The sequence below is a fragment of the Octodon degus genome, unplaced genomic scaffold (genome assembly GCF_000260255.1).
Source record: "Octodon degus isolate 3935 unplaced genomic scaffold, OctDeg1.0 scaffold00115, whole genome shotgun sequence".
In the NCBI taxonomy this organism is placed as follows: Eukaryota; Metazoa; Chordata; class Mammalia; order Rodentia; family Octodontidae; genus Octodon; species Octodon degus.
Window position 1 is genome coordinate 2,177,798 of NW_004524691.1, and position 15,458 is coordinate 2,193,255.

The following is a 15,458-nucleotide window of genomic DNA, read 5'->3' on the forward strand; positions in this document are numbered from 1 at the left end:
ATACAGCTCAGACTCATAGTGATCCTCCTGTCTCAGCTTCCCCAGTGCCGGAATTATAGGTGTGTGCCACTGAGTCCAGACAGCATGCCTGGGTTTGGGGTTGGCATGGCTTGTGGTACCAGGGATCGAACCTAGATCCTTGAGCTTGCCAGGCAAGCACTTAGACCTCCAAGCTATCTCCCCAGCCCACTAAAAAGGATTTATAAACACTTTTATTGTGATTTCTTTCTTTTTTTTTTTTTTTTAACCGGGAATCAAACTCCCAACCTTGGCCCTGCCAGCTGAGCTATATCACCAGCCCTTACTAAAAATAACTTAACTGTAAACTGTTAGTATTATTTCGCTGTTTCTTCCTGTGTATGCTTATCCAGCCTCATGCTTTGGATATTTGAAATTCTACTGGGGCAGCAAAAGCTCATACATTTCCTGGATTGTAAATGGTGCTTGTGGACTTCATGGCCTTAGAAATCAAGGACCTGGGCACCATGATCAACATCCATTTTTCTTTTGTTGTCATCTTCTAAGCCCTACACACAGCATGCATATGCACCAGCCAGCCAATCAACCACTCATTCTTGTCAATTCCCACCTCAATATAGTCCTTTCCTCTTTTCTCCCAATCCATCAGCATCTAGTTGTCTCAGCATCTGTCCCTCACATTGCTGCTCTCTGTGACACTTAGTTCTACCAGACATATTATATATATATATATTTTTTTTTTTTCTGTCTCCATTGTTTAGTGTTGTATTCCCATACCTAGAACAGTTCCGGAAGAATATTATATGCATTCAGAAAATACCTGTTGAGTGGATGGATGGATGAGAGTGGGTAAAGGTATGAAAGAACATACGCTCAGGCTCCTTCCTTCTTTTAGACCAACAACACCTTTACATATATTGCTGCACCCACCTCCTAATGGCTTACTTCTCTGGCTTACTTTCTATATTTTATTTCTTGCACTGTAGCAAAAGACACCTCTTTAATGTACACTAACTAATTCTGCTACTTCTTAGCTAAATTCTCCAACAAGGCTATTCGTTCTGCTCTTGTTCCCTATTTTTCATTTTGTTTTTCTCTGACACTCTTCTCTGAACATTTGTGGCTTCCCATTCCTCCATCCAGATTGTTTATATTTCTCTGAATTTGTCTCCTTTGAGAAATGTTGGCTGATTCTCCCTGAAGCATCCCTCCCATCTCGGTCCCTCGTTTGTCAGCTGTCTGCCTCCAAGTCTTAAGACCTATCTAGGTAATGTATCTCTTCCCCTTGGCAAGGTCCAGGTGACCTCTGTCAACTAAGTCGGCACTGGGCACCTACCTGAGAGCTGGCATAGCACCCATGGCTTCTCTGATGACAGCATTTACCATCTGTGCAGCAAGAGCCTTTGGAAGGAAGTTGTGTGAGCTAATGGTGCTCTGCATTGTTCATTTCTGTATTTCTTATTCCAGAGCAACTGACACATGATAGGCACTCAATAAATGTTTTCTGAATATCACTATACAGTATTAAATGTCTGCTGAACTCTGAGGTATTTTGGGTCAATGTAATCAAGATACAGTGGGAATTTCACTTAATTAGCTTCTGTTTATTTTAAAGGTTCCTAAGCAGTACTGGCATCAGGTTTTATTTTAGTCCATGTATGTGGCTATGGTAGTGTTTCCATGATCACAGCCCTGCTTTCTAATAAATGCCATATGAAGGGGGATCCTTTTAATACCTTTACAGAATCCAAGATGACTTGTTTCTAGAGAATAGTCTCAAGTCTATGAACAAAGCCACCATAAGCCACAGTCATGTGTCAAGTTCACATAGCATGTTGTAGGCTTAGAGTCCTGTAGCCATTAATCTAGGCCATAGCAGGTAAGGCTGGCTTCATGTAAAACTCTACAAACCACCAAGGTCCAAATGCTCTGCCCACTCAATACAGTACAAGACTCACAGCTGCAAATCTGATACTACCTAAAGTACTCTGCATGAATATTTTGCCCTCCCTTATTTTTTAAACTCAATTTTCAATGTGGCAGTTTTCAATTCCATGTTTACAACATGCACCAAATAAATTATATCCTTTTTTAGATTTATAATAAAACAGGACATATATTAAAGAGCAGCAAATAGAAGACCAAAATGTCATATTCATTATGCTAAATATTGAGTTTGAGTTTGTAACTTACTTGGAGTTAAGCAGGTTTCTTTAACCTGATCCCAAGAATTAAGTAGACTAGCCTGCCCAGTCACAGAATGAACAAGAAGCAGCTGCCCAGGAAAGACCTGAATCATAGGAAAGCAAGTGAGAACTTACATCCTGTGAGCAACTCTCTCCCAAAGAAAATAATTAATCAGATGTGTCACTCACCTTTCCTTCAGGAATGAATGAAGCAGTGGAGCGAGGCTAAGGGTGTGATGCTAAATGAGCTCTGCTAGAAGAGAAAGCATCAGGTAGAGGGAGGACATATTCCCACCCAACACCATATATCACAGGAGGGCATCAAGTACCTACTGTGTTGTAATCAACAATACGTATACATTAAGAGGTGCTATTGTTTCATATTAATCTTTTGCACATTAGCATCTCTGTGATTGCTTAGTGCATAGGAATATGTATGGATAAGTATATGGTACTTCTACAACAATAAAGAGAATACTGAATGCTTATTGCCTGCATTACAATGCAACCTATCGCAACATAATTTGAAGAAGTTTCTAAATTTTAAAGTATGAGAAAAGATAATGATGACTTTTTTTTAGAAATTGACTCAGTTTATTTTCAAACTGCAATCTCCTTTCAAACTTCTAATTTAATGGTCAGTAACAGATACATATGAACCTCATCTTTGACCTGAGCACATTAATGTTGCATTTTAAAAGCAGGGTAATATAGCTCCCTGTGATGCTTGTCAATTTTAGAAGCTTGATCACTTAATAATGTCATGGTCCCTATCACTGTACAGTATCAAGTGGCCTCCTCAGCTGGAAGCTGGTGTTTTGGGTCAATGTAACCAAGATACAGAGGGAACCCATGAGGGCATCTGACCTTTCAGAAAGTTTGAAGATTTAGGATATAGAAATATGTTAGCTGCCAAAATCACCTGCTGTGGCCCCCAAAGAAAGAACAGAGGAAATACTATTTGCCCGTTTATGGTTGAGTGGGATGTAAAATCTGGGGTGAATCAGGTGACTCATAAGTCTCCTTTGGCTCTTAATGGCAAGAGTTAGAATTCTACTGATCAGTCTGAAAAATCAGCTGGTACTTGCTAATTTGCTGTGACCCAGCAGTGAACTCTGTTTCTAGCAAGGCAAAAGAAAAATAGAGACAAGTGGAAGCCGTGGAAGAATGAAGACACAAACTTCACCTTGAAGATTAATATTCCAGTCAGGAAATAGACACACAGACAGTCATTGGAAGAATATTAAATGTTGGTTCAGTAAAAAAGACAGGTTAAGGACTTGCAAAGTACTTTGGCTCCATCTCTCAGCATTTTTTCTCCCTTCAGGTCTCAAGCCCTCCTTTATTATGCACACAGACATTTCTAGAGTTAAGAGAGAGTTATAGTGAGACAACACTTACACAATGTCTATAGACAGCATCTGGACTATAGTACCTTTTTTAATATTTATGAATATTGGTTTTAAGATACTACTACTAAATGCCTTGTGCTGTTAATTATTGTAAAGCAACATGGAGGAAAACAATAAAGGGGTATCTATTGGAGCACTACTTGTTTACCACTAGGACACTCTGAGAACTTGTATAGGACACATTTTAGGACTGACATGCAAGACAGAAAAGAAGCTACGATAGTTATTTACCAACTCTGATCACTCAGAATGGCCCTCCTTCACACTATTTTGAGTTACAAACTTTCCTACACTAGGTGTTTTCCAATATACCACCCTGTTATCTCCTTCATAGCTTCCGTATCCTCTGAATTATGTTGTTTACTTCTGTATATTCTCATTTATTTATTATCTGCCTTTCCCCAACAGGAGGGTGAGCCACAGGAGGGCAGGGTATTATCCACTGAGCGTACTGGTATTTCCCCAGTATCTATACCAATATCTAACATTTGGTAGACACTTAGTAAATATGTGATGAATGAATGAATTCATTGAGTCAGACAAATCAGAAAACTGGTACACCCCAAGTGTCCAAAGTAATTTCCCCCTTATCCATTAATCTCTCTAAAGTAAGTATTAATCATTCAGTTTTTGGTTAAGAAAATAGAGGCTTGGGCCGGGGAGATGGCTCAGTAGAATAAGCGCTTCCCTGGCAAGTTCAATCCCCGGTTCCACCCCCCCCCCAAAAAAAAAAAAAAAAAAGAAAGAAAGAAAGAAAATAGAGGCTTAAGAGGCTTAAGTAGCTCAAATAATGGACCTAATTTTCCCAATCTTACAAACAGCCCTGACTTCACAACCTGCCACACAGCAAGGGTGATGGGCTGAGCAAGAGGAGGAGAGCTACAGATAAAACAGATGCGTTCTGAGGGTGCACAATGCCTAGGTGAAGGGTATGTTATTATAAGGAATATTTACTAGAAATAGTGGTGTTATAAATTTCAAGCATATAAAGAAAACCCCTATAAATTGATGATGAGAGATCCTCATAAGTTCTGTGGAATGATTGGAAGCATCCATTCTGGAGTCAAAGGCTATCGGCTGTATTTCTGGCTCTGAGGCTTATTAGCTCCATAATCTTGGGCAGGCCCAGGAAACACAACATGTTTGATTCAAGGACAAGGAGTTAGTTCCAGAGACTCTAGATTCACTTACACTCTTCTTTGACATTTGGTAAATTCTATATATAATATCAAATTGAACTAGCCCATCCCATGCAGACAATGGGAACCATCCAGTGTAAGTCAGTTAACAAGGAAATGAAAGTCCAGACCCAGTCTTGTCTGTTAAATTGTCTGTATTGTCATATGTGAAAATATTTTATTTATTGTATTTAGTACAGGGTCTACAGGGTCTCACTAAACAGATTGGACTCATAGTGATTCACCTCTTTTCAGCCTCCCAAGAGCTGGGATTACAGGCAAGCACCACCACACCCAGCCTCAATCATTGCCTCAGTAGGCCCCGGGGTAGGGGCAGGGCCTGCACAGTACATTGGGAATTGAACCCTGGTCCCTGCATTTGCCTAAACAGTTGCTTTAATCCTCTGAGCTATCTGGCTGACTCTTATTCTTATAATTTATGATGAATGTTTTAAAAAGCAACTTGCAAGACAGTAATCAATGTAGTAGGTTTTTCTTTTTAAAAGAAAGCTTCAAGCCAAGCTGATTTCTTAACATTTGTGATGTTTAGAAAGCATTTTTCCTTCATAGTGTAAAGTCAAATAAAAAATTCTATTTTCCTTTCTGTTACTGGTGTCATCAAAAGGCCTACTGGGAAATTTATCCTACTAGGTAAACAAATGAAATGGCCTATTCTTTGTTCTTCAGTTATTTCTGAAAGCAGGTACTAGAATACCTAAGTTAATTTTCTTTTCCTTTGTGGCATTGGAATTTAACTACTGCTTTGAGATAAATCAGAAATTTAAAAAATAATTCAATTGATTAATAATAAAAAATGGTTGCACCACGACTTAAATTCTGTGAAATCTTTGCTCCTAAGTTGGCCACTTAGTGGACCCTCACCACTCTCACAGGCTTAAAAGCCCTTCAAGACTGAGCATGCCTCAATCCATAGATAGGAAAGAGGCTGCCTCCCTTCTCCCGACGGTGCCACTCTGCCCTCCTGGCTCCACGGAGACCATGAAATAGAAAAGGGAAGAGCTTCTGCAGAAAGAGCCCTGGCCTAGGACTCAGCAGTTACTTATTGTTTGTTTGTTTTTTGGTGGAACTGGGGATTGAACTCAGATCCTTGCACTTGCCAGGGAAGCACTTATTCTACTGAGCCATCTCCCCGGCCCCTCAGCAGTTACTTTGGACAAGAGATCATATTTCTTGGGCCTTTCTGTATAAGGAAGAGTGGAGTAAAACATGTCATGATTTTTCCTGCATCTACTAGCCTATGATTTTAGAGTGCAAATCTGAGGACACGTAGGACTCAGAGGAGACTGGCCAAGGAGTGAGGGATGACTTAAAGGAGCTGCCTCAGTAGAGGGCTGCTCTGCGGAAGGAGAATGTGAAACTGAGAGACACAACCCACTGTGAACGGGTTCTTCTGGTGGCTGTGCTTGGACCCCTGCCCCAGACCTCTCCTGCCGAGTCCCTGTTAGCTGCCTGTGTGGGGTAGGTAGGCAAGGCTATCTGCAGCCATTCTGAGGCCCAACTTCCAGAGAAGAAAGCAAGGGGCTTGAAGCTGATGTGGGCTATTTGACTAATTGCCCTTGTGAAGCTTGTCCTGGGAATAGCAGAACAAGAACCAGTTCCCCTAGGAGGAGAGGAACTATTTGTTCAAGCAGTTACATTTAATAATGCAGGACCTCTGGGGACAGAGAAGGGTACAAGAAGATATTATTCATTCTCCCTCCACATCCGAAGTGTCACATGCTTCTAGGTCAGAGCGGTGTCTTTATTTCTCACTGACTTTAATACAGATACTCTATTTTAGTAACCTTCAATAATCCTATCTTTCAAGGAGACAATGCAGAAAGAGGATTTGCTAAGTGCAGGCTACCCAAGGTGGACATGCGTCTGTACGCTTCAGTTCTCCTGTTAAGCTTTCCCAGGTTCCTGAAGTCACATTCCCTTTTTACACTGCTTATATTCAAAGGGGAAAACAAGGACTATCCTCAGAACCTGTTCACAGTGGGTCGTGTCTCTCAGTTTCACATTCTCCTTCCGCAGAGCAGCCCTCTACTGAGGCAGCTCCTTTAAGTCATCCCTCGCCCTTTGTCAGTCTCCTCTGAGCCCTACATGTCCTCAGATTTGCACCCTAAAATCATAGGCTAGTAGATGCAGGAACCCCTATATATTTTCAACTTACTTTTTCATGGGTGTGCTGCAGTGAAAATAAGTGCTCAAACAGTGGGCCCACAAAGCTTAGATGTTTAACGTATTTGCTCCAGGTTAGTTGGTCATAGTGGAGAGGGGGGTGCCCTGGAGGACCCTTCAGAGACCCTCTAGTCTGTAGTGTGCTGGTAAACTGGCTTTCTGAAAATAAAAGCCCAGAGCTGAAGATCAGCTGGTCACTGTGGTGTAAACATTCCCCCCTCCCCCGCCCGGGCTAGTTTTCAGGTGTGATGCGCATTTGGGAGAAGACACATGGAGCCCCGTGAGAGCTGTTTTCAGCGCAAGCGCGAGTGCAGTTGAATGCAGGCTACAAGACTGAGCAAGCCCACGTTTCTGGGGCCAGATTTCTTGAACACCATTTTGGACCTGCAGACTTGAAAAGACAGAGCTGAACTGCTGAGAAACAGATACTAGACATAAGATAAAGCAGGCATCCTGATCAATGGGAAAAGATAGACATATAATTACATATTTATGCTGTTTATTTTACACTGTTTATTTACTATATGCTTTATATAATTATGTAATATAATTCACATGGTTTCTCCATTTTCTCTGAAAGCAGAAAATTTAATCTGGATAATTCTTTGTAATTTAATCACTTTTCATATAAATGTAGTCTCTTAGGTTTTTTTTTTTTTTTTGTGTTTCTACACTGGACTCACATCTGGTTCCTCTGGAGGGTCAGGGATTGATGTAACCAGGAGGGGAAGCAGTTTGCACAGCTGGTTCTGGGGGTTGGCTGCTAGGCCCACAGCATCTGTCCCAGGCATCCCTGGCTAAGGAAGCTGTACTCTGTCCTCCCAGCCACAGGGACTCCTCTATGAGTGGAAGTCTCTCTTGGCTTAGCTAAGCCTGGCATCTAACACGGGCTGCCTATTGTAGCCCCTGCTACAGGCCACCCTGTCCCCAGGAGTAGCAGCCCTCAGCAGCTGATCTGGCCTTTGATTTTCCATTGCTTTCAGCATGTCTCTTAAAGCAGTGGAAGGCATTCAGAACTCCTCTTCATTCCACCAGGAGCCATTTTGGAGGGTTCTATTCTTAAGCCAAACTTCCTACCATTTCTATTCTTCTGGGGCTGCCCCAAGGGCCCGGGACCCTGCAAGCCTCAATGCTTAGAGAATTTGCCTTTCATACGCTCATGTGATCTTCTATAGCTCCTCATAGGCAGGCAAGGATTCTTATTTCCACCTTCATGAAATCTCATATTTCCCTACTTTCTGGTGCATGCTTTCAAATCTGTGTTCCAGGTCTTCTTGGCTCTTTGGAGCCCAAAACTTTTACCATTCAGAATGTGTAGACCTAAAATAAATCTTGAGGACTTTGACTGTAAGATTGCTGTTTAGACAGATCTTTTGCAAATGGAAAAAGGACCAAGAGAAGAAGGGACAGAGAAGGGAGGAGGCCATAGAAAGAATCAAGTTGTGCTACACAGACACCAACATCCACAGTGAACATGGTTGTCAGGTACTAAAATAAATTAAGGAGACTGCAGCTTCTATGCTGAATTTATAAACCAGTTTTTGCATTTGAAGTCAAGAATTTGATTTTTTTATCCTTCTTCATTAAAAAAGAACCAGTCTGTGTCTGTTTTGGGATCTTCTCTTTCTTGATGCAAGAATTGAGAACGTGCATTTTTAGTGTTTATAAATATAACTGCATGAAACTTAAAGAACACACAAGTAAATTTAAGTGCCTGGTCTCAGGATAAAAAAGGTGTTTCCCTAAATTTAAATATAATAAAAACCAAGAAAAATTAACAATAACAAAAATTGAAACTGACCAATATTTTAAAAAACATAATACTAAGAGAAAAAAAAATCATATTCTGGGAAATTCTTTCCATGAGTATAAAATATGTATAATTAGCACTCTTTATAGAAAGAATGCATATGAATCAATAAAATATGGAAATACCACAAAATGGTAAGACATAAAAGTGAAAAACAGATAATAGTAACTAAAACTAGAAATGGAATATATACAAAGTAAAAGAATAAATGCACTAAAATAGATAATATTCAGTGTTCATAAGGTGCATTAACATTACTAAAAGGTGTGAAAATTGACATAATTCTTTTAGGGAGTCAAATTAAAATCATGACCTTTGAGAAAATTCAAATCATTTAATTTCATGATTTTATTTTCAGGAAGTAGGAAATTTTAAAAAGATGGACAGATACAAAAGAAAAGTCAAGAATATTGTGAAATGGGCGGGCCAATAGCTTAGTGGACTAAAGCGTCTACTTAGGCAGATTCAGTGGCTGGGGTTCAATCCCCTGCATGCAGTGCAAGCATGCTAGGACAGCAACTGAGACCAGGCATGGTGGCCCGCGCCTATAATCCCAGTTCTTGGAAGGCTGAAAACAGGAGAATCGCTATGAGTCTGATCTGTGTAGTGAGACCCTATAGACCCTGTAATGTACTAAATACAAAAAAAAAAAGAAAAAAAAAAGGATATTGTGAAATAATAGTTCATAGGTTATGGAACATTGGTTTTAGAAATATTATATAGCTGTTGAAATATTTCTAGGCCTTTAAATGACTGCTTTTTAGTAGAGAAAAGAACAGAGTTTGACTGTATGGCATAATTTCAATAATATATTGAGCTATTGGCCGACTAAATAGCTCAGCGAATTAAAGTGCCTGCAAGCAGGCACAGGGGCCGGGGGTTTCATCCCTGGGCCTGTCGTATCTGCCCCTCCCCCTGGGGCATGCTGAGTCAGCAATTGAGACTGGACATGGTGGCATGCATCTGTAATCCCAGCTCTTAGGAGGCTGTAAATAGGCAGATCACTACAAGTCTGATCTAGTAGTGAGACCCTGAACACCCTGTAGATACTTCCTTAAAATACAGAAAAAACCACACATATATAATATACTATATATAGTACAGTTATATACTATTTAGTATATATGGCATATATGATTATTATATATAGATGTTATTGTACACTATAACAAAGAAGACTACAAAGATGTGCCAATGAGATGTTTTTGGGGAGGATGAAAGTATAATGGTTATTATGCTATTTTCCAAAATTTCAAAATGATCACATATTTACTCCTATAATGTAAATAAAAAAAGCATTCTTAGGCTAAGGACAGTTGATTGCTTATTGGGTAAACTTTGGCAAAACTCCTATACAATGCCCTTTCCTTTCAGTACCGCAGCTAGGAGATTTTTCAGGGTCTTTCCAGTTAGAGAAACTTTATGATCTGCAGGTATAGAATGATATAAAGTATCAACTGTACTTAAAATTATAGAAGTGAAGCAATTTCCAATAATTTTAAAAATAAATATTTTTAGAAGGGTGATGCCTTTAATATCGTAAATCTCTAACAATTTATCAAGCAACATGAGTCACTGATTTAATCAATCAGCATGTGTGTTGTGACTTGTTGTTTACAGTGCACAGGGAGAGCTATTATCTCAGTTCTCAGTTAATCCTCACAACTCTCTAGGGCAAGAACAATTGCTATCCTTGCCAATTTACTACCAGAGAGCTGAAGCAAGTGTTGAGCAACTTGCTGAAGGCCAGACACACATCTTAGATGTTACAAACACGGGTGTGGATCTTCTCACTCTACTGCACTGCTTGTCTTCTTTAGTTTTTAAGCAATCCTCTAGGGTCCTGGTGTAGTGGATTGTCAACTGGTGGTCAGCTGTTACACTCAGCTGTACTGAACTATCATGGTGCTGGATGTGACAGGCCCACCTGAGGATTGTTGCTAGCAGCATAAGAGGCAGAACTGGAGAAGAAGGAGGGAGGCTGTTAGGGAAGCTGTTTGGAGAAGCTGTTGGAGCTGTTGGAAGCTGTTGGTTCTTTTGGGTTATTCTGCTGGAGGACCTTGTCATGCTGACTTTCCTGATAAACTTGGCTGTTCTTGTCAGAGGAGGAGCTTGGGACCTCTTTGTTGCTTAGTATGACTATGGTTCATTTTGGGGCAACTGTGGTCCTCATCTTGAGCATCACTCCCTGGCTCTGGAGGGGAAGATTGTGCACTTCTCAACCTCCTAGAGAAACTTATCATATTGGCTTTCCTGATGGGAACTCGGCTTTCCCCATTGCTGGAGAAGCTTGGGACCTCACTGTTGCTGAGAGTGGCTGTGGTACCTTTAGGGGACCCTCTGGTTCTTACCTTGAGCAATGATTCCTGGCTCCAGTTCAGATCCCTCAGCCTGCTAGCATAGACTTTCTAGCTTTGACAACTGACCCATGGGCCTTTCCAGCACAGATCTGTGAAGTAGGGCTGCCTGAGACTTTGTTGTGGGCTCCAGGACTCCAGTTGGACTTGTGGGAAGCATTGTTATGAGCTCTAGGTTTGCAAATGGACTCATTCAGGAGGTTAGGATCCAGGCTCTTAGCTGAAGTCTTTGGTCTTTAGTGTGTAGACAGATTTCCTGCACTCTTTGTATGTGATTCTTTGGGTGATTATAAAATAATCTTATAAAATATTGTTCTCTTGCAAAAACTCCAAATCATGACAAAATTGAATGTTATTATTTATGTCTAGTTGTCCTCTCAAAACCTTATGCAGTCACTGGGGAGGGCTTCTGGGGTTTCTGATTAGTTCATGATTCAATGCTGGGATTATGAGTATGAGTCCTACACCTGCCCTGGGGCAGACAGCCTGGATGCAACATGAGGGAGAGAGCCTTGCTCTCTGTCACTGCCACCGCTTCTCCCTTTCTGCTTTTGATGCTTTACTGGTTTCTTTTTTTGTTTGTTTTGTCACCATGAACAGCTGCCCTCTGCCATGTGGCATTCTGCCTTGGAGCCAGCTGAGAGTGCCTTGGAGCCAGCTGAGAGTGGACTGAAATCTCTACAAACTTTGAGCTAAACAAACCTTCTCTTCTTTAATTTAGGGTGTCAGGTATTTTGTCCCAGAAGTGAGAGGAAATTAACCAAGACACCTGGCAACAACACGGGAATGGTAAAAAGAAAAAAGTTTACAAGAGTTTTCAGGGTCAAAGCTCTGTTTTAACACTTTCAAATGTGTTGCCATCTGGAAGTAGAATCCTGTTTAAAAGCTGTGAGTGATTCCTGACTTCCTGACCCATATCTACTGTTTAATAGATTTCCCCTCTTTCTTCCCAAGATGCTCTCTACCAGACAGAAGGCAGATGGCCAAAGCATCGGGACATCGGGGCCTGTAGTGCCACACAGCTTCAGAGGCTCCGTTCCATCCTAGCCCATGACATCTGGAACTATGCAATATACAGCTGGCCCTGGCAACAGCGTGGCTTCTGCATTTCACTGTTGCACTCAGCCCAGACAAGGCCAGTTCCAGAGATGATGACCAGCCCAGAGATCTGAGTCCCTGGACCCTAAATTTTGTTCCAAGTACTGAGGACACATAGGACCTCTCTGAGATTCAGATGACAGAGCAGCACAGAAGACAATCAAATAAAATGGGTGTTATTATCTCAGCTATTATTCTACTCGTCTAGCTCTGTGATCTTCAGTCCCATGCACACTGGCAATGCCTAAGGGCCTTTTCTTTTACCACAGTTGAGATTTTGTTCCTATTGGGATCTAGTGGGAGATATCAGGGATACTACTAAATGCCCTAAAGGGTACAGGGGAACATCCTCCCCCAAATGTAGAATTAACTGACTCAAATTGTCATTAGTGAAGAGTCCCAAGCGGATGCCTCTTTTCATGGGGTGGGCTGGCCTATTGCGAACCTGAGGATTTCTCAGCTCTTCCAGTCAGGTCTTGAAGAGCAGCGGTTTAGGAGGCTAATTTCCTTCAACTGCATACCTTGTAGTTTCCTCTTGAGAAGTTCTCATTCCCCTGGGGAGCAAAGAATCACAAGTCTTTCCTGAAGAGAGCTTTTCTAAACCACTTACCCAAATACCTGTGTTTTCCCAAATTCCTTGCTGTAAGTTCTGGTGCAGCAAGAACCTTAGATACATTTCTCTAAGAAAAGTGGTAATAAAGGAATTTCTGGAATCCTCTAGGAGTGGTGCTGTCCCAAAAGGTGGTGGTACTTTTTGATATTAATGCCCTTTAATATTTTAAATAAACATTAAGTATCATTAAAAAAATTTAGCTCCTGAATTAGATGAACAATGAGCTCCACATTCCCTTCAGCAATGCAGGCATTGTAAACTGCATTGCACCGTGACTGCCGCAGCATCGCCTCTATCCTCCAGGGAAGGCTTCTCGGGTCTTCTCTCTAACATCTCAGTTGGAAACGGAAACAGATGGCACAAGTTGTGTGTGCCCACTTCTGCCATTGAAGAAAACGCATCTACTGAACCCAGATGACCAGATCTGGTTTCCCCACACTGCTGCCTGGCTCGTGCAGAGGTGGGTGGACAGCATTCCCAATCAGAGCTTGGGAATATGCATGGCTCCGCAGGCTTCCCTCCGGAACGCTAGAGCAAACACGGGTCTTGTTAGGCAGGAGTCAGCTGGTCTTTTGTAAGTGAGTCATTTGCTCACAAGGTTATTAATGTAAAATGGATTTACAACAGAACATCAACCCATTACTTCTTTTTGCATAAACTTTCCCATAGTTTTCACAGGTGGATGAACACCTCTCTCTGTTATAAATACTCAAAATACAGACTAATTTTATGTTCTTTAGCTAATAAAATGCCTTGGAGCTTAGTGATTATGCAGAATGAAGATTTATTGTATCAAATTTCCAGTCTACAGTGGAAATCATCAAATTCATGAGAAAAATTTGATGATTCTTCATTTCAGTGCTTTCTCACTAAAATCCAGTTTAGAACAATACCAAAGAGCTTATCTGAGATTATGAATGACTATGAATGTATGAAGGAGACAAAACAGGCCTGTTCTTTGGAAAAGAGCAAAGAATAAATTGATAAAAAATTACACTAAAATACCAATGAAGAGACTAAACATTATTATGCTTCTTGTTTTTCTTTGCTCTTTTTTAGGTTTTGCAATCCTTCAAGGTCCTGCAGCTCTAGATGCTCAAGATTTGGGGAATAACTTTCTCTGTCAATTCCTCAGTTCCCTGAGGAGTATTCTCTCAGTCTCCAGGAATTCTTCGTTGTCAGAGGAAAATGTGGCGCTACGAAAACACAGTATCAACAGCTCTATTTATGCTTCTTAAATTGCTGAGAATTTATGTGGTTTCAGAGCTGCCTTGTTAAATTTGGCCACTGAAATCTAATATTTGTCCAGGAAGCCTGAAGCTTAGAAGCACTGTGTGCTTCACACCTACAGTTTTTTCTTTTCTTAGTGTGTCCTCGGCCAAAGATGAGTTTCAGATTTCCAGGAGTCGAAGGCAGCTGCTGCCCTAGCTGGGGCGCAGCCCCCAGACCAGCGTGTGCACCCCCTACCTCGTCTACCCGGACTCTCTTCCTGTCCACTAGGCCCCTCCAAGTCACCTCAGTCTGCCGCAGGCCTTCTTCAGTTTCCAAGTTTGGAGGTTAAAAACATTGACTTCAGCTTTCTGCTCATTCTACTCGATCCCGTTAGTGACCAAGACTGCTCTTGCTCCAAAAGCATCTGTCTAGATCGTCGTCACGCTCAAGTCACTCCTACAAACAAAAAGCTTTCGTTGCTCCATGAGGTTTATAGCATGAAGATTAGAGTCTTTACCCGCCATTGTGGAAGCCTTACATCTTCGCGCAGACGGACATTCAGTTTTGTGCTTACTTTACCCAAATATTTGTTTTATGCTTCCCGAAAACCAAGTTTTTAGAGGCTTCTTGCTTAAAAGCAATGCTAACTTGTGCCAGTTTCTGCCATTATCTTTTTAAATTTTATGTTAATTTAAAAAATTATTTAACAATAAGCTAGGTGTGGCACACATCTCTAATCCCATGGACTTGGGAGGCTGAGGTAGGAGGATCACAAGTTTGAGTCAGCCTGGGGAATTTAGCAAGAACCCATCTCAAAATAAAAAGGAATGGAATGTCAGATAGTCACAGAGCACTTGCCTCGCATGCACTGAGACCTTGGTTTTAATCCTCAGTACTGCAAAGGAAAACAAAGACAAAACAAACAACAACAACAAAATCCCCACAAAAATTATACAACATCACATGGTGATTTTAGAAAACACAGAAAATACTGATGAACAAATTAAAAAATATATACTGCACATTCCTAGAAATTACTACTGCCAACACTCAGTTGTATTTTCTTTTCTTTTTTTCTTTTATGTATTCAGTACAGGGTCTACAGGGTCTCACTATGTAGATCGGACTAGCAGTAATCCTCCTGTTTTCAGCCTCCCAAGTGGTGGGATTACAGGCATGTGCCACCACACCCAGTCTCAGTCGCTGCCTCAGTGCACCACTGGGTGGGGTTGGCTGGCTTGGGTGCCAGGGCTCGAACCCTGGTCCCTGTGCTCTGCTTAAGCACGCACTTTAGTCCACTGAGCTATCTGGCCAGCCCTCTCTTGCATTTTCTTTCACATTTTATATATATTTAAAGTTTAGCATATCAACTAATGTTGGAAAATACCTGTTCCAAGTTATGTCTAAGGCTTTTGATATTCAGACGGAT

At 41.2% G+C, this 15,458-nt stretch overlaps 1 pseudogene; it reads right to left on the reverse strand.

The window, feature by feature from the left end:
• LOC101563309 overlaps positions 1-14,998 on the reverse strand; it is a 19,072-nt pseudogene extending 4,074 nt beyond the window's left edge.
• Between the last annotated feature and the right edge of the window lie 460 nt (positions 14,999-15,458).